Source organism: Mesoplodon mirus, assembly GCF_964341445.2.
Source record: "Mesoplodon mirus genome assembly, chromosome: 6".
Taxonomy (NCBI): domain Eukaryota; kingdom Metazoa; phylum Chordata; class Mammalia; order Artiodactyla; family Ziphiidae; genus Mesoplodon; species Mesoplodon mirus.
Genome location: NC_138982.1, coordinates 61,709,307 through 61,735,288, shown reverse-complemented (window position 1 = coordinate 61,735,288; position 25,982 = coordinate 61,709,307). Strand labels below are relative to the sequence as shown.

The 25,982-nt window shown below is 38.0% G+C and overlaps 1 long non-coding RNA gene across 2 annotated transcripts in view; it reads right to left on the bottom strand.

Moving 5' to 3' along the window:
- Positions 1–25,147, bottom strand: part of LOC309806415 — a 47,025-nt gene extending 21,878 nt beyond the window's left edge. For both annotated transcript variants that reach the window (XR_014294383.1, XR_014294384.1), the window contains exon 1: positions 25,072–25,147. This is a non-coding gene — a long non-coding RNA (uncharacterized lncRNA). The remainder of the gene's footprint in view (positions 1–25,071) is intronic.
- Positions 25,148–25,982: the final 835 nt, after the last annotated feature.

Below are 25,982 nucleotides of genomic sequence, written 5' to 3'. Positions count from 1 at the left end.
CATACCTATTAATGAGAAGAAAGCAGAGTAAATGGGCAGGTAGATGAGAGTAGGTGGATCCTCTGGAAATTCTTTTCTGATTGCTAAGTGAAAGTAAGGATGGGAGCAGAGATCTTGGGAGTTAGGAGAGAGAGAAGAAGGTGAGGATCAACTGGGAGACCGGGGGAGACACTGGATCTGAGGATTCTGGAAAAGTCAGAATCGAGACACTGGAGTATGAATAGGTTTTGCCCAAGGCAGTGGAGGTATGGGGTAGTTGTTTGGAGCTAGAAAGCTAAAAAGATAAACTAAGACCAGTTTTTGATTTATTTATCTTATCTAATTCACTTTGGGATAACATTGGTCTACAATTTTTGGACTTGGGGAAATTCTGAGGTTGCTTAGAAAAGACAAGGATAAAAAAATGTCTGACATTTGGCATCTCTACACCTATCATGGGAAAAATATCCAGAAAATTTGCGATGTAATGTTTTAGATATTTGATAGTTTTTTTAAAATTATACTAACTTGAATAGAAACAAATAAATTTGTAGATCATTATCAAATATGTTAAATTATATTTTTTAGCATACTAAGGTTTTTCTTTTTTTTTTTTTTTGCGGTACACGGGCCTCTCACTGTTGTGGCCTCTCCTGTTGAGGAGTACAGGCTCCGGACGCGCAGGCCCAGCGGCCATGGCTCACGGGCCCAGCCACTCCGCGGCATGTGGGATCTTCCCAGACCGGGGCACGAACCCGTGTCCCCTGCATCGGCAGGCGGACTCTCAACAACTGTGCCACCAGGGAAGCCCAATAGAAAGTTTTTATGCTAAGTTTCAGCCTAAAGCATTTTGTATGTAAAATTAAAGTTCTAACAGAAACATAATGTGGAGGAGAATGTGTGTTCACTCTTTTGATATGAAGCACACCTCTAAGGTTACTGAATAGTGTTAGTCTGTGGATGGATTACCACTGCATGGAAAAAGGAATGAAAAGGAAACATAAAGTTTTTTCCGACATGCCAAATATCTTGTTTTCAAATGAAGTTTTGAATAAAATGGTTTCCTAAATGTCTTGTTCTCTGAAGCAGTAAAGACTATGAAAGTGTTTACTGTGCTTTTGGCAAACAACACATTCTCAGTACCCAAAAGCAGAGCTAACATTTTTCTATTTGGAGGAAAGAAGGCATGCAAGTAACAGGTTTAGAGAACTTTTGTTTTATCAGCTCCTAAAGTTAAAAATTCACAGCGCTATCTATACACATAGCAGGCACTCTGAACAGACTTCTTGGACCAGTAAACAAGTATACAGTATAATATTCTCTCCCTTTTCTGTGACAGGTTGTAAAAATTTGCTTTGAAACGAAAATCTGCTATTTCTTTCCTTGTGCCGAACAAGGCAGAGTTCCGTACCTTCAATTCAAAGGTGTTTTATTTGAGCAAGGTTCAAGCTGGAATTAGATAGCTTCCTTTTTGCCTCTTCTGCTTGTTCTGAAACTACAGGAGAGAAGTACGAAACCAAATACTGAGGGATACATTGCACGAGTACCACTTCAACTAAACTCAAGCCAGATGCAAACAATTCAAGAAATAATGGAGCTGAAGACAGCATACTTTTCAGGGATGCTAGGGCCATTTGTTCCCTCTGCTGTAATTTATGTTTCTATAGTCAAGGTTCAGTTCTACCACAGTTTAGGCAACTCACTGGAAACAATGATCACCGTTAGCTGCTCCAGGAGCACAGGAATTCCTTAGATGAGCACTAAGAGATTGGTAACAATACCTCCTAAAGGGCCAGGTTGCTAGGTAACAGGTTGTTTCCTTGGTCACAGTGAATACATGGAAGACCCCCAAAGGAGGCTGCAGATTCTTGGTGGACAGCTCTCATAGCCCCTCCTGGGAGGAGGATGAAAAATGTCTTCAGAAAAACAGTCTTATGAAGGCCAGAGGAACTTTATGCACCAGCAAGACATGTCTGAAAGGTAAGCAAGTGAAACACTAAAAAGTAGCCTCAGTCATTCCTTAAGAGAAAACAAAAAAACAAACATAGGTAGTATTCCTGGACTAAATTTCATTTAAAAATGTAAAATCATGCAATCTGTGTTACTGATGATGGCTGATTGGAGAAAGAAGCCACCGTCTCCCCTATAGCAGGCAACAGGCTACAAATACAATTCAGGTGATCAATACTGTAACAGAGAGAGCTGGACCTCTGTCTAATAGTGGTACATTTATAGCTACACAGGGCTCTTTAAGAGAACGAGTGTGAATTTCAGGGGGAAAAACAGATAAGACAGACAAAAGGAAATATCTATTAATATCCATGTTAATATCCATGAATTATTAGTTAATATTAGTTTGTACCTATTAATTATATTTAAATGAAATTACTAGCACAAAACAGGACTTCTACTAGATCAATAAAGCCACAAATGAGATTACATAAGAGGGCCAAAACCCAATCCCTTTTTCCTCACTCCTAAACATTATAACTGTTACATAAATATTTCTCAAAGCATCCTGATAATTAGACAATATACAATTAGGGGGGTTGCAAGTTTCTTGAATTTTTTTGTCCTTCTATTAGTGTTGAAGTTGGCTCTTATCTTTAAAAAAAGTGAGATTTGCACCTTCAATTTTCAGGAAGAAATACACTGTGGTTTCATGAGTGTATGAAATGTATTTATAGCTCCCTAAATTTACTGCTTATAGTTAAGATAGGAATGATGCTTAGGAAGAGGTTCAGAGGCTGAAGCAGTTCTATTACAGAAGTTTTGTTTTTGTTAGCAAACTGTGTACATCTCAAGCAGTGCCTAGATGTTATGTTGATTTTAATGTTAAAAACTGTGTCATAATTAGAATTGGGCATGTGAAACAATACTTTTTAAATGGGTAGAAGTTTTGTGAACAATTATAAACTTTATTTTTCCTACTTGCTAACACCCTTGAATACACTATACCAAGAGGAAGTTTACTTGTGAGCTCTGTGAAAAAGTGATATTTATGATCAGTATTAATATTTTTCAACTAGTAAGTTTTATAAAATTATTTTAGAGACAGTGTAAAAAGTAATGCCCAGGCTACAACTTAAACTTTAACCTTCAACTTTCGAAGGAGGAAGGAAGGAAGGAAGGAAGGAAGGAAGGAAGGAAGGAAGGGAAGGAAGGGAAGGAAGGGAAAGGAAAGGAAAGGAAAGGAAAGGAAAGGAAAGGAAAGGAAAGGAAAGAGGGAGGGAGGGAAGAAAAAGAAAAAAAAAAGAAAGAAGTTTTCTTAGTGCCAGTATTTGTTCAATCACGTTTCTGCACATCATGAAATGAGTCTTAGTCATACTACTTTCCTAACATACTGTCACTTTCATTTGGAATTTTATTATAGATTTGTCTCTGTTCACAAGATCTACCTAATCACATGTTGTCCTTTAGTGTCTATATTCTTCTCCTTTGTAGTGTTGTATGTGGTTGAATTTTCAAAATTATAACAACATAGGGAGTAGTAAAACATTTTTTTTAATTTTTGAATTTTATTTAATTTTTTTTATACAGCACATTCTTATTAGTCATCCATTTTATACACATCAGTGTATACGTGTCAATCCCAATCTCCCAATTTATCACACCACCCTCCCACCCCCCCACAGCTTTCCCCCCTTGGTGTCCGTACGTGTGTCCTCTACATCTGTGTCTCAATTTCTGCCCTGCAAACTGGTTCATCTGTACCATTTTTCTAGGTTCCACATATATGCACTAACATAAGATATTTGTTTTTCTCTTTCTGACTTGCTTCACTCTGTATGACAGTCTCTAGATCCATCCACATCTCTACAAATGACCCAATTTCGTTCCTTTCTATGGCTGAGTAATATTCCGTTGTATATATGTACCACATCTTATTTATCCATTCGTCTGTCGATGGGCATTTAGGTTGCTTCCGTGACCTGGCTGTTGTAAATAGTGCTGCAATGAACATTGGGGTGCATGTGTCTTTTTGAATTATGGTTTTCTCTGGGTATATGCCCAGTAGTGGGATTGCTGGATCATATGGTAATTCAATTTTTAATTTTTTAAGGAACCTCCATACTGCTCTCCATAGTGGCTTATCAATTTACATTCCCACCAACAGTGCAAGAGGATTCCCTTTTCTCCACACCCTCTCCAGCATTTGTTGTTTGTAGATTTTCTGATGATGCCCATTCTAACTGGCATGAGGTGATACCTCACTGTAGTTTTGATTTGCGTTTCTCTAATAATTAGTGATGTTGAGCAGCTTTTCATGTGCTTCTTGGCCATCTGTATGTCTTCTTTGGAGAAATGTCTATTTAGGTCTTCTGCCCATTTTTGGACTGGGCTGTTTGTTTTTTAATATTGAGCTGCATGAGCTGTTTATATATTTTGGAAATTAATCCTTTGTCCATTGATTCGTTTGCAAATATTTCCTCCTATTTTGAGGGTTGTCTTTTTGTATTGTTTATAGTTTCCTTTGCTGTGAAAAAGCTTTGAAGTTTCATTAGGTCCCATTTGTTTATTTTTGTTTTTATTTCCATTACTCTAGGAAGTGGATCAAAAAAGATCTTGCTGTGATTTATGTCAAAGAGTGTTCTTCCTATGTTTTCTTCTAAGAGTTTTATAGTGTCTGGTCTTACATTTAGGTCTCGAATCCATTTTGAGTTTATTTTTGTGTATGGTGTTAGGGAGTGTTCTAATTTCATTCTTTTACATGAAGCTGTCCAGTTTGACCAGCACCACTTATTGAAGAGACTCTCTTTTCTCCATTGCATATCCTTGCCTCCTTTGTCATAGATTAGTTGACCATAGGTGTGTGGGTTTATCTCTGGTCTTTCTATCTAGTTCCATTGATCTATGTTTCTGTAGTAAAACATTCTTAAGTATTGGGAATCTTCTAAATAACAGCTACATATGTGGTTACAATAAAGTTCTAAAAATATCTAAATATAATTTTGTTAATGGAACATAGAGGTATCTCAGACTATCTTCATTGTTTTTGGTATTTTAATATAACTTCTTACTTCTATAAATATCAGTGAACCCACTAATAGGTATTGAAATTTACAAGCTTTCCCTCTAGAGAAGTTTGATACATGTTTGTCCTTTTACTTTTGTTGTACCTTAATGTGGGACCTATTTGTGTTTATAAGAATGCACATGGGGTTGGAACAACAGGGAAAAGCAAAATTCATAAGAATACAAGGTTGCATAAGATTAAAACCTGACCCATTCAGATAGAAATAGAGAAATGATAATTTTAGTTGTATGTTTTTCAAAATTACAATTAGTTGTGCTATGTTTTTAGAATCAACAATCTAAATAATTTCAGATATATCTGTTACAATCCTGGGCCTTGCATACTAAAATTTGAGGGTTATCTGTAAAACACACAGTTTTTTAGAACAGTTCATTGCTATATGATTATTTACTCAATTTATGGGTTTAGTTCTGGGAAATTAATATAGAGCCATCCCAAATTTGAATGTAATAACTTGGTATACCAAATTTGCCATTCCAGAAACTAACACATTATGATACCAGATTACTTCTTGATTTCATGAAACTTCCTTTCCCAGTACTTTATATTATCTCATCACCATCTCTAGCATGCAGATAGTAAAATCATCATCCGTTTTACAAATGAATACATTTAAATATAGGCATAGAGAGGACAGGGATTCTGGATTTTAAAAGATAAGAAGAATGGTCAAAAAAATCAAAGAGGCTGGATTTATATCTCCTTTCACCCAAATTTAATGCTCCAGAGTCCGTGGTAATTTTCCTCTAGCCAGTAACCTAAGAAGTGCCTGGGTTTAGCAAGATTCCACTAGATTTGAGAACCTAGCTCAATATTTTGGGAGGAGAAAGACAGCATTTGAGGATTTGGGGAGTGTCCTTTGCTAACTGAAAAATACGATTGAGCTTTTTCTTCCTTTCAAAATACAAAGCTCTCATGATGCAGCACTGAAGGTAAATGGAACATTTAGAAATGGAATCACAGGCAATGCAATTTAGACAATGCTGGGTGTCTGTAAGGTGCCCTCTGGCCTTCTGGTTGATGTGTGTCCAATACAGCCTCCCTCATCTCAAGAGCTCGGCTTCACCTCAGAAACTAGGCCATCTGCCACTTTCTCCTTCACTCTCCTTACAAAGCTACATAATCACCAACTTGACATTTTAATTAAACAGCACCCTGTTGCAGCCGACAATTTATGAGGCTTATAAATTCCTGATTGTAAAGGACATTGCAATCTTCCAGTGAAAGGGGCTCATGAATTAATAGATTATATTATTATTGTTTTTCATCCTGCAGTCTCAGCTCACCTGATTCCTTCTTGTTGGCCATTCTACACTTTTTAAAACCAAGAATAGATGGCCAATTCAGATAATACCACCTAATTTAAAGACACTATAAGTTACTCCTGACAAATGTACACTTTTAGCCATGGCACCTCCTCTGTGGCAGCTTTTACTACAGCATTAATAAAATTAATTTCTCTTTCATAAGGATTTAGAGTTGTAATTTATGATAACTGTTTGTTCACTGCAGGCAGAAAGATTAAAAATGAGTAAACCAATATACCAACTAAACTGCAAGTCTAGCTTTATTTTCTTTTGGGGAGGGGCAATAGGAGAGGGTTTTAAAAACAGCTTGATGTTATCTGGAATGGTGCTCTCATAGGTTCTACTACTAAAGGCTTACCTTTTGTTTTCAGTAAATATTCAGTGCTAAGATTTACATGTTCTATTAACTAGTAAATTATTTATCTGTAAAGTGGAGCAATCAGAATAAGAAAAATCAATATTAATGATTTTCCTTACTAACAACTTCACCCTAATAAATGATACAGATTTACAGTTATTTAAAGAATCACAGTAGCTTATCTGAATCGTATTTGAACCCTAGTAATTAAGAACACTTGGTCATTTACTTGTGTGACTTGGGCAAGTTATGCCACCTCTCTGGGTCTCAATTTCCTCATCTCTAAAATCAAAATAATAATGTTACCCACTTTGTTTGGTGATTGTAATGATTAAATGAGTTAATCTATGTAAAGTTCTTAGTACAATGCCTAGCACATAGCAAGTGCTCAAGAAATGTTAACTGTAAAATTATTATATTAGTAATAGTTGTCATCATGGCAATATTGTTGCAAAACAAAACAGAAAACCTTTTCACTCAGGCAGAGTCCACATCATCTTCTGAATATTAAAGGTAAGGAACCACCAGAGGTGCTAAGTGACCCGAGGTCACAGCAGTAGCTGTTTGTAGATTCCTAAGACTCACAGGTCTTGAAGTTTTGACATCAGTGATGTGTGCATTAAAGCAGATGGAGTAGAAGTTTGAGGATAATCTACCTTTTCTTTTTTTTAAACTAAAGGATCAGAAATTATACTTCTTTGCTGATATTTCTCCCCCAAAAGCAGACCAAAGAAAACTTCCGTATGGAATTTAAGATAGAAGTAACGGAACAAAGATTTTCAGAATGTCCCAAAGGTTTTACTGCAAGATTCCAGCATACTGCCCTTCACCACTGCCCTCTGGTGTGGCGCCCAGGAAGCGTATATGAATGTGAGAGAAGGAATCCAGCCTTTGGGACCCACAGAAAGATATCACACTGAAAGAGAGTCAGACTAGTCATCTACTGGTTAGAATCTTCTCAGATCATCTGTCCTTAGCTGAAACTCTACATCAAATTCAATTCATTCCATTCTGGCAGAAAAAAAAAAAAAAAAAAAAAGGAGAGAAAAAGAAATAGTGGGGATGTTATTTGCATATGTACTTGTGTTACTGAAGTTTTAATTACCTTCTATTATTCATAAATGTCTAGTAGTCAGGGTAATGACACAAGTACTTCTTTAAGTTAAACTCTCAAATCAGCTAATGTAAACTAAGATGATGAGATAATTTTCAGTTACTTATAAACATGGTTTTACCTTGAAGCTGTTGGGCTTGGTCTTGTAGCACTACACAAGAAAAGTGTACTGAAAACCCAATCAGCCGGATCTCTCTCATCAGATATTTTGGTTATGTGAACTTATTTTTCCCCTGTTCTCTGCTTTAAGCAAAATAAGACCATTTCTCACACTTACGAGTCAGCCTCTCATCACTGTGTAACCACTACTGAAGTTTAGAATCACAGAACACCAGTCACTGAAGACAGATTCAGTCATGTTCATTACCCTTATTTTCCTGGTTTCATTTTGGCAGAAAATGGCTAGCACAGTTTCATAAAGACAAGTGAACTAAAAAAGTCAGTTCAACTTTTATCCTCTGTTCATCCCCTGAAATACTGTTCCATTTTGCCCCATTTTTTTCTCCCTGATTGTTGGCCAAAACTCTGGTCATAGATAGTAGGATTTACCTGCCTCAGGAATAATAAATTTTGCACAATGTAATGTTGTTCTTCTAATGTTTGTTAATTTGTTGCTATGGTAAGTTATTCCTTGGTAATGTCAAGAAACAGTATCCAAATTATTAAAGAATTGCTCAAGTGGAAAAGAACTGAAAGGCATATATTATCTGACTTTTTCACATAATTGAGACCAAGTCTTTGATTTGTTATTTAGTAGCAGATGGAGGAATAATTTTCTCCTTGATAATAGGACACAGTTTTATTTTCTTAATGGCACAGTAGTGCTATTTTTTGAAATGATGTAATGGTTATGCTCTTCTACTATAGCACGTCAGTTAATGAATGAAAAATGAAAAAACATTTTTACATTGTACTCAATACTTTGAGTATTATTTCAAAGTGAGTAAAATTGATTAAAGAACCTGAATTTTTAATATGTGTGCCACCAATTTGAGGAAATATAAGAGGTTTGGGGGAAATTTCAGGGAAAATGGAAGGTCCAGATCAATGGAAAAACCAGTATGGAGTTTAAGGCTTGTTTGTGCCAAATCTGCAATGATAGCTCTACTAGGAATGATATTCCAAAATTAGGGCTGACTTTCTCGTTCATATCCTATAAGCATGTATTTGTGTGTACCATTAGATTTACTTTTCTAAGATCTGCAATCTATGTAGACACCCTTACCTTGGGAGAGAATTTGTCTTAAGTGACTGTTAGCCATAAAAAAATGTGCGTATGGGCTTCCCTGGTGGCGCAGTGGTTGAGAATCCGCCTGCCAATGCAGGACACACGGGTTCGAGCCCTGGTCTGGGAAGATCCCACATGCCAGGGAGCAGCTGGCCCCGTGAGCCACAATTACTGAGCCTGTGCGTCTGGAGCCTGTGCTCTGCAACAAGGGAGGCCGCGATAGTGAGAAGCCCGCGCATCGCGATGAGGAGTGGCCCCCACTTGCCACAACTGGAGAAAGCCCTCGCACAGAAACGAAGACCCAACGCAGCCATAAATAAATAAATAAAAATAAAAAAATAAAATAAAATAAAATAAAACAACTTTATTGAGGCACATTTAAAAAAAATGTGCGTAGGACTATGACAGAATTCCTAGGGTATCATTTATGTCTCCTCTAATTGGAAAAGTTGGTGTTTATAATTTGTTGTTATTGTTGTTTTATACAAAGGTATTTACATTTAAAGACTTTAAGCATTTTCTTTCATTCAGTTCTTCAGGTCAAAACACAAGCAGTCAGGAGATTCATCCATCTAATTCATCCTACACCTCCAATCTGAGTGAGTCATATACTGGCTCGGCTCTCTTGAGGAACAGAACTTTTTATTCACGTTCGGATTCTGGAATATCATCCCTGGTAAATATTTTTGATAAGCCCTTTACCTAGTGATAAGTTTAAAAATGTGTTTTACTTTGGATTTAACACTTTTTAATAAGTGTATAATTATAATACACTTTTAATAAGTGTATAAACTTTATACACTTATTAAATAAGTGTATTTTAATAAGTGTATAAACTTTTAATAAGTGTATTAAACTTATCCTTGTAATTGGGGGGAAAATAAAAGGTTGGTACTCTCAGTCCCAACTCAAAGAGGCAAGGGAAAGAATCTGAGGTGGAGGAAGGAAGACAAAAGAGACCAAGATGAGTAGAAAAGATAATGACCAGAGAAACAAAAATGGTGTCCCTTCCTTTCCCCCACTGAGTTCAAATTCTGCCCCTAGTCTAAGATTTATCTCCTTTCTTTCTGGAATGTCCTTTGGCTACAAGATAAAATTTTCTCCTCGTAAACTTACCACTTCCAAGACTTCTCTCTAACACATTTAAGTGGAATCATACAGGCCTTTTCTCCTTTCCTTCTTTCAAAATTGTTCCACTCATCCCACTGGATCAAAATGAGTTATTTATATGTCTGCCTCCCAAATTACAGAAAATGAGTTTTTCAAGCACAAATGCCATATTTTATTTAACTTTGTATCCTTAGTGTCTGACAGAGTGCCTGACACATAGCAAGGGTACAATATATATTTTTGAATAAATGAATGGATTGAAATTCAAAATATTCAAAAATATTTATTGAACGAATGGATTCATCAATTGGTCCATCAGAATTAAAAAAGAAAAAAGAACAGGGTAAGACACAAATATTCACTATTCCTTTAAGAAGAAACAACGGTCACAGAACTGCAACACATTGACAGCCTTACATAGATATAAACAAAGAAATGCAAAGGCTCATTTTCCTACAATGTCAGAAATCCCAAAATCAACCTCATAACTCCTTTCAAAAACAGACAGGGACTGGTGGTGCAGTGGTTAAGAATCCGTCTGCCAATGCAGGGGACACGGGTTCGAGCTCTGGTCCGGGAAGATCCCACATGCCTCGGAGCAACTAAGCCCGTGTACCACAACTTCTGAGCCTGCATTGCCACAACTACTGAAGCCCATGTGCCTAGAGCCCGTGCCCCACAACAAGAGAAGCCACCGCAATGAGAAGCCCACGCACCGCAACGAAGAGTAGCCCTGGCTCGCCGCAACTAGAGAAAAGCCTGAGCACAGCAATGAAGACCCAATGCAGCCAAAAATAAATAAATTAAATAAATAAAATTTTAAAATGGAGGCAGCATGTGCAATGAATATTAAAGGATGGATGCAATTTTAAAAATAAAATAAGATGAAAGAGTTAAAAAAAAAGACACGTTTTTGTACGAAATTAGATGTCAATTGAAAAATGGAAACTTTATTCTCAAATACAGCTTTAGCTTAGATTCTTTGCTTCTCAGCAAGAGTCTCATGAAATAGCACCAAAAGGTAAATGGGACTTCCGGGTAAGATGGCGGAAGAGTAAGACGCGGAGATCACCTTCCTCCCCACGGATACACCAGAAATACAGCTACACGTGGAACAACTCCCACAGAACACCTACTGAACGCTGGCAGAAGACCCCAGACCTCCCAAAAGGCAAGAAACCCCCCACATACCTGGGTAGGGCAAAGCGGAGAGATCCCCACACAGAGGATCAGTGCCGAGCGGCACTCACCAGCCCGAGAGGCTTGTCTGCTCGGCGCGCAGCGCTGGAAGCTGAGACTCGGGCTTCGGTCAGAGCGCAGGGAGAGGACTGGGGCTGGCGGCGAGAACTCAGCCTGAAGGGGGCTAATGCGCCACAGCTAGCCGGGAGGGAGTCCGGGAAAACTCTGGAGCTGCCGAAGAGGCAAGAGACTTTTTCTTCCCTCTTGGTTTCCTGGTGCGCGAGGAGAGGGGATTAAGAGTGCTGCTTAAAGGGGCTCCACAGACGGGCGCGTGTCGCGACTGAAAGCGCGGAGCCCAGGGACGGGCGTGGGACGCTGGGGCTGCTGCTGCCGCCGCCAAGAAGCCTGTGTGTGAGCGCAGGTCACTGCCCACACCGCCCTTCCGGGAGCCTGTGCAGCCCGCCACTGCCGGGGTCCCGGGATCCAGGGGCGGCTTCCCTGGGAGAACGCACGGCGCGCCTCGGGCTGCTGCAACGTCACGCCGACCTCTGCCGCTACAGGCTCGCCCCGCACTCCGTGCCCCTCCCTCCCGCCCGGCCTGAATGAGCCAGAGTCCCCGAAGAGGCTGCTCCTTTAACCCTGTCCTGCCTGAGCGAAGAACAGACGCCCTCCGGCGACCTACACGCAGAGGCGGGGCCCAATCCAAAGCTGAGACCCAGGAGCTGTGAGAACAAAGAAGAGAAAGGGAAACCTCTCCCAGCAGCCTCAGAAGCAGCGGATTAAAGCTCCACAATCAACTTGATGTACCCTGCATCTGTGGAATACATTAATAGACAACACATCATCCCAAATTGAGGAGCCTGGAGTCAGTGCTGTGCCTCTGAGGTGGGAGAGCCAACTTCAGGACACTGGTCCACAAGAGACCTCCCAGCTCCACATAATATCAAACGGCAAAAATCTTCCAGAGATCTTCATCTCAACACCAGCACCCAGCTTCACTCAACGACCAGCAAGCTACAGTGCTGGACACCCTATGCCAAACAACTAGCAAGACAGGAACACAATGCCACCCATTAGCAGAGAGGTGGCCTAAACTCATAAAAAGTCTGCAGACACCCCAAAACACACCACCAGATGTGGACCTTCCCACCAGAAAGACAAGATCCAGCCTCATCCACCAGAACACAGGCACTAGTCCCCTCCACCAGGAAACCTACACAACCCACTAAACCAAACTTAGCCACTGGGGACAGACACCAAAAACAACGGGAACTACGAACCTGCAGCCTGCAAAAAGGAGACCCCAAACACAGTAACATAAGCAAAATGAGAACACAGAAAAACACACAGCAGGTGAAGGACCAAGATAAAAACCCACCAGATCTAACAAGTGAAGAGGTAATAGGCAGTCTACCTGAAAAAGAATTCAGAATAATGATGGTAAAGATGATCCAAGATTCTATTTCCCAGATCCAAAATCTTGGAAATAGAATAGACAAAATGCAAGAAACAGTTAACAAGGACCTAGAAGAACTAAAGATGAATCAAGCATCAATTAAAAACACAATACATGAAATAAAAAATACTCTAGATGGGATCAATAGCAGAATAACTGAGGCAGAAGAACGGATAAGTGAGGTGGAAGATAAAATAGTGGAAATAACTGCTGCAGAGCAAAATAAAGAAAAAAGAATGAAAAGAACAGAGGACAGTCTCAGAGACCTCTGGGACAACATTAAACGCACCAACATTCGAATTATAGGGGTTCCAGAAGAAGAAGAGAAAAAGAAAGGGACTGAGAAAATATTTGAAGAGATTATAGTTGAAAACTTCCCTAATATGGGAAAGGAAATAGTTAATCAAGTCCAGGAGGCACAGAGAGTCCCATACAGAATAAATCCAAGGAGAAATATGCCAAGACACATATTAATCAAACTGTCAAAAATTAAACACAAAGAAATCATATTAAAAGCAGCAAGGCAAAAACAACAAATAACACACAAGGGAATCCCCATCAGGATAACAGCTGATCTCTCAGCAGAAACTCTACAAGCCAGAAGGGAGTGGCAGGACATAATTAAAGTGATGAAGGAGAAAAACCTGCAACCAAGATTACTCTACCCAGCAAGGATCTCATTCAGATTTGATGGAGAAATTAAAACGTTTACAGACAAGCAAAAGCTGAGAGAGTTCAGCACCACCAAACCAGATTTACAACAAATGCTAAAGGAACTTCTCTAGGCAAGAAACACAACAGAAGGAAAAGACCTACAATAACGAACCCAAAACAATTAAGAAAATGGGAACAGGAACATACATATCAATAATTACCTTAAATGTAAATGGACTAAATGCTCCCACCAAAAGACACAGATTGGCTGAATGGATACAAAAACAAGACCCATATATATGCTGTCTACAAGAGACCCACTTCAGACCTAGAGACACATACAGACTGAAAGTAAGGGGATGGAAAAAGATATTCCATGCAAATGGAAACCAAAAGAAAGCTGGAGTAGCAATTCTCATATCAGACAAAATAGACTTTAAAGTAAAGACTACTAGAAGAGACAAAGAAGGACACTACATAATGATCAAGGGATCGATCCAAGAAGAAGATATAACAATTGTAAATATTTATGCACCCAACATAGGAGCACCTCAATACATAAGGCAAATACTAACAGCCATAAAAGGAGAAATCGACAGTAACACACTCATAGTAGGGGACTTTAACACCCCACTTTCACCAATGGACAGATCATCCAAAATGAAAATAAATAAGGAAACACAAGCTTTAAATGATACATTAAACAAGATGGACTTAATTGATATTTATAGGACATTCCATCCAAAAACAACAGAATACACATTTTTCTCAAGTGCTCATGGAACATTCTCCAGGATAGATCATATCTTGGGTCACAAATCAAGCCTTGGTAAATTTAAGAAAATTGAAATTGTATCAAGTATCTTTTCCGACCACAATGCTATGAGACTAGATATCAATTACAGGAAAAGAGCTGTAAAAAATACAAACACATGGAGGCTAAACAGTACACTACTTAATATCAAAGTGATCACTGAAGAAATCAAAGAGGAAATTAAAAAATACCTAGAAACAAATGACAATGGAGACACGATGACCCAAAACCTATGGGATGCAGCAAAAGCAGTTCTAAGAGGGAAGTTTATAGCAATACAATCCCACCTTAAGAAACAGGAAACATCTCGAATAAACAACCTAACCTTGCACCTAAAGCAATTAGAGAAAGAAGAACAAAAACATCCCAAAGTTAGCAGAAGGAAAGAAATCATAAAAATCAGATCAGAAATAAATGCAAAAGAAATGAAGGAAACGATAGCAAAGATCAATAAAACTAAAAGCTGGTTCTTTGAGAAGATAAACAAAATTGATAAACCATTAGCCAGACTCATCAAGAAAAAAAGGGAGAAGACTCAACTCAATAGAATTAGAAATGAAAAAGGAGAAGTAACAACTGACACTGCAGAAATACAAAAGATCATGAGAGATTACTATAAACAACTCTATGCCAATAAAATGGACAACCTGGAAGAAATGGACAAATTCTTAGAAATGCACAACCTGCCAAGACTGACTCAGGAAGAAATAGAAAATATGAACAGACCAGTCACAAGCACTGAAATTGAAACTGTGATAAAAAATCTTCCAACAAACAAAAGCCCAGGACCAGATGGCTTCACAGGCGAATTCTATCAAGCATTTAGAGAAGAGCTAACACCTATCCTTATGAAACTCTTCCAAAATATAACAGAGGGAGGAACACTCCCAAACTCATTCTACGAGGCCACCATCACCTTGATACCAAAACCAGACAAGGATGTCACAAAGAAAGAAAACTACAGGCCAATATCACTGATGAATATAGATGCAAAAATCCTCAACAAAATACTAGCAAACAGAATCCAACAGCACATTAAAAGGATCATACACCATGATCAAGTGGGGTTTATTCCAGGAATGCAAGGATTCTTCAATATATGCAAATCAATCAACGTGATACACCATATTAATAAATTGAAGGAGAAAAACCATATGATCATCTCAATAGATGCAGAGAAAGCTTTCGACAAAATTCAACACCCATTTATGATAAAAACCCTGCAGAAAGTAGGCATAGAGGGAACTTTCCTCAACATAATAAAGGCCATATATGACAAACCCACAGCCAGCATCGTCCTCAATGGTGAAAAACTGAAACCATTTCCACTAAGATCAGGAACAAGACAAGGTTGCCCACTCTCACCACTCTTATTCAACCTAGTTTTGGAAGTTTTAGCCACAGCAATCAGAGAAGAAAAGGAAATAAAAGGAATCCAAATCGGAAAAGAAGAAGTAAAGCTGTCACTGTTTGCAGATGACATGATACTATACATAGAGAATCCTAAAGATGCTACCAGAAAACTACTAGAGTTAATCAATGAATTTGGTCAAGTTGCAGGATACAAAATTAATGCACAGAAATCTCTGGCATTCCTATATACTAATGATGAAAAATCTGAAAGTGAAATCAAGGAAACACTCCCATTTACCATTGCAACAAAAAGAATAAAATATCTAGGAATAAACCTACCTAAGGAGACAAAAGACCTATATGCAGAAAATTATAAGACACTGATGAAAGAAATTAAAGATGATACAAATAGATGGAGAGATGTACCATGTTCTTGGATTGGAAGAATCAACATTGTGAAAATGACTCTACTACCCAAAGCAATCTACAGATTCAATGCAATCCCTATCAAACTACCACTGGCATTTTTCACAGAACTAGAACAAAAAATTTCACAATTTGTATGGAAACACAAAAGACCCCGAATAGCCAAAGCAATCTTGAGAACGAAAAATGGAGCTGGAGGAATCAGGCTCCCTGACTTCAGACTATACTACAAAGCTACAGTAATCAAGACAGTATGGTACTGGCACAAAAACAGAAAGATAGATCAATGGAACAGGATAGAAAGCCCAGAGTTAAACCCACGGACATATGGTCACCTTATCTTTGATAAAGGAGGCAGGAATGTACAGTGGAGAAAGGACAGTCTCTTCAATAAGTGGTGCTGGGAAAACTGGACAGGGACATGTAAAAGTATGAGATTAGATCACTCCCTAACACCATACACAAAAATAAGCTCAAAATGGATTAAAGACCTAAATGTAAGGCCAGACACTATCAAACTCTTAGAGGAAAACATAGGCAGAACACTCTATGACATAAATCACAGCAAGATCCTTTTTGACCCACCTCCTAGAGAAATGGCAATAAAGACAAAAATAAACACATGGGACCTAATGAAACTTCAAAGCTTTTGCACAGCAAAGGAAACCATAAACAAGACCAAAAGACAACCCTCAGAATGGGAGAAAATATTTGCAAATGAAGCAACTGACAAAGGATTAATCTCCAAAATTTATAAACAGCTCATGCAGCTCAATAACAAAAAAACAAACAACCCAATCCAAAAATGGGCAGAAGACCTAAATAGACATTTCTCCACAGAAGATATACAGACTGCCAACAAACACATGAAAGGATGCTCAACATCTTTACTCATTAGAGAAATGCAAATCAAAACTACAATGAGATATCATCTCACACCAGTCAGCATGGCCATCATCAAAAAATCTAGAAACAATAAATGCTGGAGAGGGTGTGGAAAAAAGGGAACACTCTTGCACTGCTGGTGGGAATGTGAATTGGTACAGCCACTATGGAGAACGGTATGGAGGTTCCTTAAAAAACTACAAATAGAACTACCATATGACCCAGCAATCCCACTACTGGGCATATACCCTGAGAAAACCATAATTCAAAAAGAGACATGTACCAAAATGTTCATAGCAGCCCTATTTACAATAGCCCAGAGATGGAAACAACCTAAGTGTCCATCATCGGATGAATGGATAAAGAAGATGTGGCACATATATACAATGGAATATTACTCAGCCATAAAAAGAAATGAAATTGAGCTATTTGTAATGAGGTGGATAGACCTAGAGTCTGTCATACAGAGTGAAGTAAGTCAGAAAGAGAAAGACAAATACTGTATGCTAACACATATATATGGAATTTAAGAAAAAAAAATGTCATGAAGAACATAGGGGTAAGACAGGAATAAAGACACAGACCTACTAGAGAATGGACTTGAGGATATGGGGAGGGGGAAGGGTAAGCTGTGACAAAGTGAAAGAGCAGCATGGACATATATACACTACCAAACGTAAGGTAGATAGCTAGTGGGAAGCAGCCGCATAGCACAGGGAGATCAGCTCTGTGCTTTGTGACCGCCTGGAGGGGTGGGATAGGGAGGGTGGGAGGGACACGCAAAAGGGAGGGGATATGGAAACATATGTATATGTATAACTGATTAAATTTGTTATAAGGCAAAAAAAAAAATAAAGATATAATTATATGTAAATTAAAAAAAAAAGGTAAATGGGGTGTGGCAACTACAGGAAATTTAACTTCTAAGAAATTTTTATTCTATGATAGGAGCAAGCAAAAAATTCCAAAAGCACATAACAGGTTGGGAAAGAAGCTTCCATAAACATGTAAACTGAACAACCAAGAATGGGCCAGAGACTATATTTTTCAATAATCTGAAATGTATTTGTGCTTCTTGTTTTTTTAAACTATAGTTCTGGGGCTTCCCTGGTGGCGCAGTGGTTGAGAGTCCACCTGCCGATGCAGGGGACACGGGTTCGTGCCCCGGTGTGGGAAGATCCCACATGCCGCGGAGTGGCTGGGCCCGTGAGCCATGGCCACTGGGCCTGCGCGTCCGGAGCCTGTGCTCCGCAACGGGAGAGGCCACAACAGTGAGAGGCCCGCGTATCACACACACAAAATAACTAGAGTTCTGAAGAATGAGTGAATTCCTTGAAAGTATGTTAGCCAGTCCTCAAATTATCTCAAAGAATTGCTCAAGAATTAACTTTTTAATGTTGCTCTTAATAAGGGAGAGAGCTTTTATTTTTAAAATGAAGATATTGAAATATTTATGGAACAACTAAGGTCATTCAGTGATGAAGTAATGAAGTAAAAGATCAAAGCTAATTGATTATTAAAAAGCCACCTCTTCCCAATTTATTTTGAGGCAGCTTTTCCCAAATTTTGCTTTACAGGATGCACTAGTCCCACGTGCTGTTCTAAGAATAAAAGGTTCTATGGTTTAAAAGTCCAGGGGAACACTTTGTAGTACAGACTCACAATATATGCTAAGATACTAAAGGCTCAGAGAAGTCCTGTAGTAAGAGAAATGCTTAGTTTGGTTTAATCCAGAGCCTCATAAGCTTATTTAATGGTGGAAATGTTTTTCATGTTAGTATTAGTCACACAAATGTACAGCTCAAGCAAAGCATAAACTATGCAAAATGCTGCTCTGTGAAACGAATGCAGTTGTTCCAAATATTGTAATGACATTTCTTCAAATCAAATATTCCGGGTTCATTTATATATGTGCGTAACACTGGCTAACAGAAGAATGAATCTATGGCGTATGTATTTAACATAATATTCCTTTCTGAGTAATATGCCTTTTTGTTTGTGTTAACCTTGAATCTACCATAAGCTATGTAAAATGCAGGAATTTTGATTGATTACAACCTCAGTAATAGTAAAGAACATAAAATTACCCTAGATGTGATCTTGGCACATATTCTGGTCAATAATATACTGTCCAGAAAAGGAAGATGACCAGACCTGAAAAATGTGTGGCTACACATTTTAAGAGCAATGTCAATAAAATGGAACTCTTCCCAAGGAGAACCATGTTTTCCCTGGATATTTAATAATTTGTAAACCATGATCTGTGAGTAATAACTAAATGACAAAGAAGATGACAACTATTACCAAACACTTAAAATAGTAGTCACATGTGGAGGGATTCTTCTGTGTAGCATCAAAAGGCAGAACTTGTACAACTGGACTAACTTAGAGGGATTACTTGGGGTCCATATAATGAAGAGCCATTAACAATTACAACTCTTCTAAAATGAAATGAGATTCTTTATGAGCTATTCAATAAATATTAAAGGACAGTTTATCAGAGGTGGTGTAAAGTGGATTCATGAATGGGTAATATATTTATTTCTGCTGTCATTTGTCGTCAAACATAAATCAGTTGCAGGTGTTGGAGATGCAAAGTTGAATAATACATAATTTAGATTGGACTAGGATAACGTTTATGAGCACACCGTTAGGTAACTGGAGTTCAATTTGGCTGAATGTTTGGGATGGGTTCACATTACTTGCACCCATAAAAGTAAGTGAACTATATATTGCCAGATGATATTTCTCTTCTCTCTTATTTTAAAGCTTCCATCAGATTCTTTTAAGTACCTTACTTGGCACAAGGTAGAACAAAATGACATCAAAGGAAGTCAACTGCGTTGCCCAAGAGTAAGAGAAGGTAAAGGAACAGAAGTGTGTGGTCTTTGCGTACATGCTCCTAGTGGATGTTTTTTGAGGATCACGAGACATTACTTGGGGATTAAAAACCTGTATTACTTGGAGGTAGAAAAATTTCCCATTTCAAGACCATAGAGTTGTTAATATAGTGAAACCACCTTTAAAAGTATATTCTTATAGCTGATTATATAAATAATAAGTGTTCAGTATTAAATATTGGAAAATAGAGAAAGAAGAACCTGTAATTCAATTATCCAGAAATAGTCACTGTGACTTTTATTTCCAGTCTTTTTTTTGAAAAGCACGTATATATTTCTTTACAAAATTATGTGAACAATTGTGTTTCTTGAGTTTTTTCACTTTATATTGTGAGCCTTTCTTTCTTCCATGTTATTAAACATTACCCCAAACAAGTTTTTTAAAAGTTGCAGATCTTTCCATCATAAGGATATTATTAACTTTACGTAACCAATGATCTTTGTTGGAATGTTATGGTCATGAATAACACTGTCACTTCAGTGGATGACTTTAAGCTGATTAATCCTATATCAGTTTTTTAAAAAGAGTAAAAAATAATCTAAATAAACCAGGTAGTCTCATTAGTATGTTCACTAAGCATTTTAAATTTGGTAAAATAACCAATGTTTTACTATTCCTTTTTCATCCTATCAGATTTTACAAGTGTACTGGTGTGACAGTATGAAGAATTTTTTATCTGCAGCCCCAATATACATAATGTTTGATTTCTATAAGTAGCTTCAATAGATAAGTTGTGTAAGGAGAGAGAGTGTACGTTTCTCTTGTTGCTTTTGCATCCCCCATAAGCTGATGAAATAATATTAGACATAATTCCTGCTGCAGTGAGTATTTATTCTTTACAAAACATCAAGTATCTTGGCTACCTTGTATCTGTATTTGCAGACTTGAAGACACATTGTCTATCACACAATTATAATATTGATTTAAGAAAAGTTGCTTTAGATATACTCATCTGCCCATTTCCCCACTCCATTGCATTACTTTACCCACCAATGTCTTTCTTCTTCCACTCAAACTCAATTGACAAAGGGTGATTAAAATAACATCATTTTCTTTCTTATGTTTAACTCTGCCATATCTATTTGCAGCTAAGCACTGGCTTATATAAGAAAACATTATTTTATATTATAATGATTTATATTATATTATTTTATAATAATAAAATATTATTAGATAGTACTATCAGAGGTAAATTAGAACTTCCCTTTGGAGAACTTAGAATATTTTTCAAAGAGCAAGAAATTATGGGGAATTAGTGACACGTACACACTTCTATTTTTAAAATAGATAACAGGGGCCTACTGTAAAAAAATTTTTTTAATGAATAAATAAATAAGTAATAAAAAAGAAATTATGGGGAATTAGGAAGGAAGGAGACCAGAGGCTGTGGAGGCAGGCCATGTGTGTCACAGGCATAGAGTTCAGCAGCAAAAGAAAGAGAAAGGGTTACATCAGGGGCTAATGAAGGCAGGGTTTAATTGGCCCTTAAACTTCAGTGTACAGACAAATTACCTGGAAGTGTGTGGAAAACACAGATTCCCAGGCAGCACTCCCAAATAATCTGATATAGTTAGTCTGGAGTGGGGCCCTGGAATCTGAATTTGTTAAAAATATCACAGGCAATTCTGTTGCAGATGATCTGAGGGCCATGCTATGGGAAACACTGGTTTAGGGGGCTTGTGGAGAGGCAGGAAAGGAAGAAATTTGAATAGGAAGTGAAAACTTGAGAAAGTAAGGGTGTTGGCATTTATGTGCGTGGGCGTGTGTGCGCGCATGTGTGTGTATGTGTAAGTGTGTGTGAGGGGAGTGGTTGATAATTGTGGCAAGCACAACGAGGCAAAAAGAAATTGTCTTTGGAGCACAGGTGGAAAGTTGAGGTTTAGAGAGAACTGTAGAACTGAAGAAACTGGAAGAGATGACAGAAGAATAAAATCTAGGTGTAAACTGAAAATGAGCATGTGTAAAGAGTCCTGTGGTCTCCCTCCTTCCCTGATTTAAGCAGCCAAGTCGTGCCCTGAGGTCATCACTCAGCAAACCGAGCCTTCGTGATGACCATGCTGGCCATTTATGCAGAGGCTATCATTGCTCTGCAGAGATAAGGCACATTTTGCTTCTACAAATCATTAACAACACCCATTCTCTCACAAGTGGTAAAAAGAATGGAGCGTGATCTAGGCGATGGGAAACAGTGGAAAATCCCATCACCTCAAACCATGAAGAAAACAGATGTCCTTTGTTTGTTGCCCTAAATTTTGTTGAAGTGTTTGGTTTTTTTGCTTTGTTTTTTGGGTTTTTTGTGTGTGTGTGTGTGAGATGGAGAACAAGTGCATTTCAGAAGCATTCTGATAAGAATGACCCTCTTTCTAGATTAGATCCTGAAACACCCATAAGACTACTTTAGTTGATCTCAGTTGCTCAAATTGTACATCCAGGAAGAGGCCCTAAGAAAAGAAAGGTTAGCTGGTGTGTGATAAACAGCAATTTCCCAAGGCTTTGATTGCCAGATAGAGACGGACTTAACTCCTCCCAATTAAACGAAGCAAAAGAGCAAACTGTTGGCAGAATTCTTTTAGAGAATAGATTCTTTCTGTTTGAAAATCTCCCAGCAAGTTAATTCAGTCACTGCTGTTAGGAGTTACAAATCCAGTGAGGGGACAAAGAACAAGCTCAGAGATGGCAGGTGAAAGCCAACATCCCTGGGCTGCCAGATAGTCCAGACTTTAGTTCTCAGCTGCTAAGATATATCTTCAATTATCAACCAGGTCTGAGTTTAAAAAAAAGAATCCAATTTAATAGAACTCCTCACAGTGGAAGAGACCTTTGGCTTCCGACTTCAAAGAAATCTTTGAAAGCTGCTTTAAAAAGAAATAATTGAAAGAACAGAAGATCGATAGAACTCAAACAAACAATACAGGGCAGAGTTTAATAACTCTGGGGCATCTATTGCACAAAGAAAGCCACCAAATTTGGGGGAGGTATTAAAGGCAATAAATCCTGAGGTCTCCCCAGTCAATTAGGTGATGGTTCCAGTTTTTCCAGTTCTACAACTTTTAACTCCAATCATCCTAATCAATGAACAAGATCATTTCCTAGCACAAGGATATTTTATTTGTAAAGTGATAGGGATACTACCACCTTCAGGGGTAAGTGATTCCCTGGGTGGCAACATTACAGTTTGTTATGATAGAAATGTCTAAAAGGACAGGTTAGATTCTTGGCTTCCACCTGTGCCTGATGAAAAAACTGATGTTTTTGTCAATAATGGAACATTGGACTGCTGCTTTTATCGCCTTCCATAAATCCTTCACAAACAGACTCATTATCTCCCATCACAGTCCAGATGAACTTGCCACAAAAGCAAAGTTTGTTCCTGATACCTTCAATATCTTTTCTGTGCTCTTTTCACCTTTGAAATTAGGGGAATCATGCATTCCAGAAAAATGGAGTGGGGGGGAAAGGGGTACAAATGGTGCCAGGTCTGACTCAAGAAGTACAATATATTAGAGTTGGAAGGGAAATGAAATCATTTAGTTTAGGATTGCTGTCAGGGGCTTGGTTGGCATCAGAGCTGAATGAAGTTTGCCTGGGGTAGCATGATAAGAGTGTAGGGGTCTATCAATGAGAAGCCTATGTTGGTGTAAAAGTATTAGAAATCAGTATTTTTTATAAAACATTATCAACTTCAAACATAATTTCTCACCAAATTCAGCCCTTGTTGGGCCCTTGATACTAGTCTTCCCCATATTTTTGCAAACTTGTAAAACTAAGGCTCAGAAAATTAAAATTAATCATCTGGAGTCACACAATTACCTGCTACTTAACTCCCGACTGGAAACAAGATATCCTTTCCCTAACCCTGGAAGTTATGTGCATACCCGATTTGGAACACAATAAGGTTGGAAAATAGTAGGAAATGAGTTTGGAAATGGAGATTGGGATAAGATTGTAGAAAACCTTGCTTGATGAACTAGGCTTTTTCATCTTTATTTGGTAAGTAATAAGAAATCTGAAATGTTTTGAATATGTCAGTCCTATGGTAAAAGCTGTGTTTTACGAGAGCTGGATGGCAATTTGTGTCATTTATGTTGAAGGAGAGAAGATTGCAAACCAGGAGATCCAAGAGACAGTAGTTACGGTTCAGGTAGGAAGATATGAGGGTCTGGACATTGAAAGGGAAGGGATAGGTTCTCAAGGGGAAAACTGGTTGGACTAGGTGGCTAACTGAATTGAGAGACAAAAGAGAGATGAAGTCAGGAGTGACTTCATGATCCCTAAAGAGAAAATTATATGAAAATTAAAACCATTATACTGATGATTTTTCTCACTTGCCTGGGCTAGAAGTAATTTATGTAAGATTAAAAGTTAACTCTGCATGTTGACTTTTCCAAACAGTTAATAGAGGTCATTCCTCCCCTTTAACTCTAGAAAATCATCAAATTATCTCTGAACCTCAAAATATTTGCCCAGAATTAAAGAGTCTAATAAAGAATACAGATATTATACATTTTAGCTAGGACATTTTTCCTAGCAATGTATTAAATTGCATTTAAAAAGAAATCTATAGGTGAGAATTTAAGCTAAAACTGACATTTGATCCTCTGTGGAAACCTAGACCATAGATAGCAAACTTGTGAACAATTTAAATTAAAATAATCTGCAACCCTATTTTTTTTCTGATAACTGTATTCACTCTACTGTAAACTTAAAAAAAGTAAAACAGATGGAAAAGAATAAACTTGCTGATTTGTTTGCTATTTCCTCTCTCTTGTATAACTCATTGTGTGATGGGAGGGCCTAGGAAGTCAGCCCATCAGAAATGCACAAGGCTTCCTGCAGCAGGAAGAGAAACAAAGGAACTGGGTGGCTTAAATATTTAACAATCATCTCGTGATTAATTTACTCTTGTCATACCTGCACATCTGATTTAGTGTTCTCAAATCAGAGGTTTCACTTTATTTTGTTTGGAAGACATGAGAGGAAAGTTATTCAGCACATTTCAGGAAAAATGATTTTCAACAATTAGAAAGTGTACAAAGTGGTCAAGTCCTGGCATCTTTTCTGTCCCCATCTCTTCCCAACCCAGTTAGGCAGGCAAGCAGGAGTGTATTAAGTCGCATAAATACATTTTGTTACTGCTCACACTATGTGGGCATAAGAGTCCAATCCTGTCTCCCTCAATCCAAATATCTAATGGAAGTTTAAAACAACTGGCCAAGCATCCAGTGAGGCTGTCAATCCTTTCTTCCTAAACCTACTTCCAAGATCTCACCTTGTGATTTCTGCTCAGGACCCTCTGTGGAAGAGTTGATCTTCAGACAGGAGTGTACCTTGCCTCCAAGGAAAAGAGTCCTTAAAAAAACAAATGAGAAACATGGCTGCAAGAAAACTGGGAAGACTGCACGGTGAGAACATAAAAACACAAGAAAAAAAAAAGCCTATTTCCCTCATTGATTAAATTACAACACTTTTTTTAAAAGGGTATTTACCAGCATAAACATCAAAACTTTAAGCACATCTTTAGAACTTTCTCTGAAAATAGTGGTGTTTGGGCTCTCCATCTCTTTTTCCATCCCTTCTCTTCATCAAGACTTGCTACTTATTTTCTAGTCTTTATTTTTTCTTGATATTGCTGAACTTTGGAAAAAGTTTAAAAGACTTGAGAATGAAATTGGGTTTTTTAAATAATAAAACAGTCAAAAGCCAAAAGTTTTGAAGATTTAGGGCAGCCAGTTGGGTCTGAACAGAGCTACCCTGGAACAAATCAAACTTTCACCAGTGAAGGATATGAGCTGTGGTTTCTTGGTGCTGAAAATGACTCAGCTGGCTCAGCCACTGGCATTGAAACAGTCCCTGTAGTTAGCCTGACCACTACCAATCTATGGGGCTGCCATCACTCAAGCTTCTAATTCCAATTGGAGCAAGTCATGTTTAAGCAGAGGACTGAAGATTTAACTGGGAAGACTAAGCCATTGGTAGCAATAAAAGAATAAATCAACTTCTTTATAGCAGAGTAAGATGTCAATATTTTTTCTTCGAAGTGATCAAATTGTATATGAGGATTTTAGGAAATCTTCCCAAAATGAGACTTATTGGGATCTCCTGTTGCCTCTTTTGTTTTACAGATTGATCTTGTATGTTGTAGAATTATAGAATTAAGGTGTGGGAAGGAGCTTCAGGGAG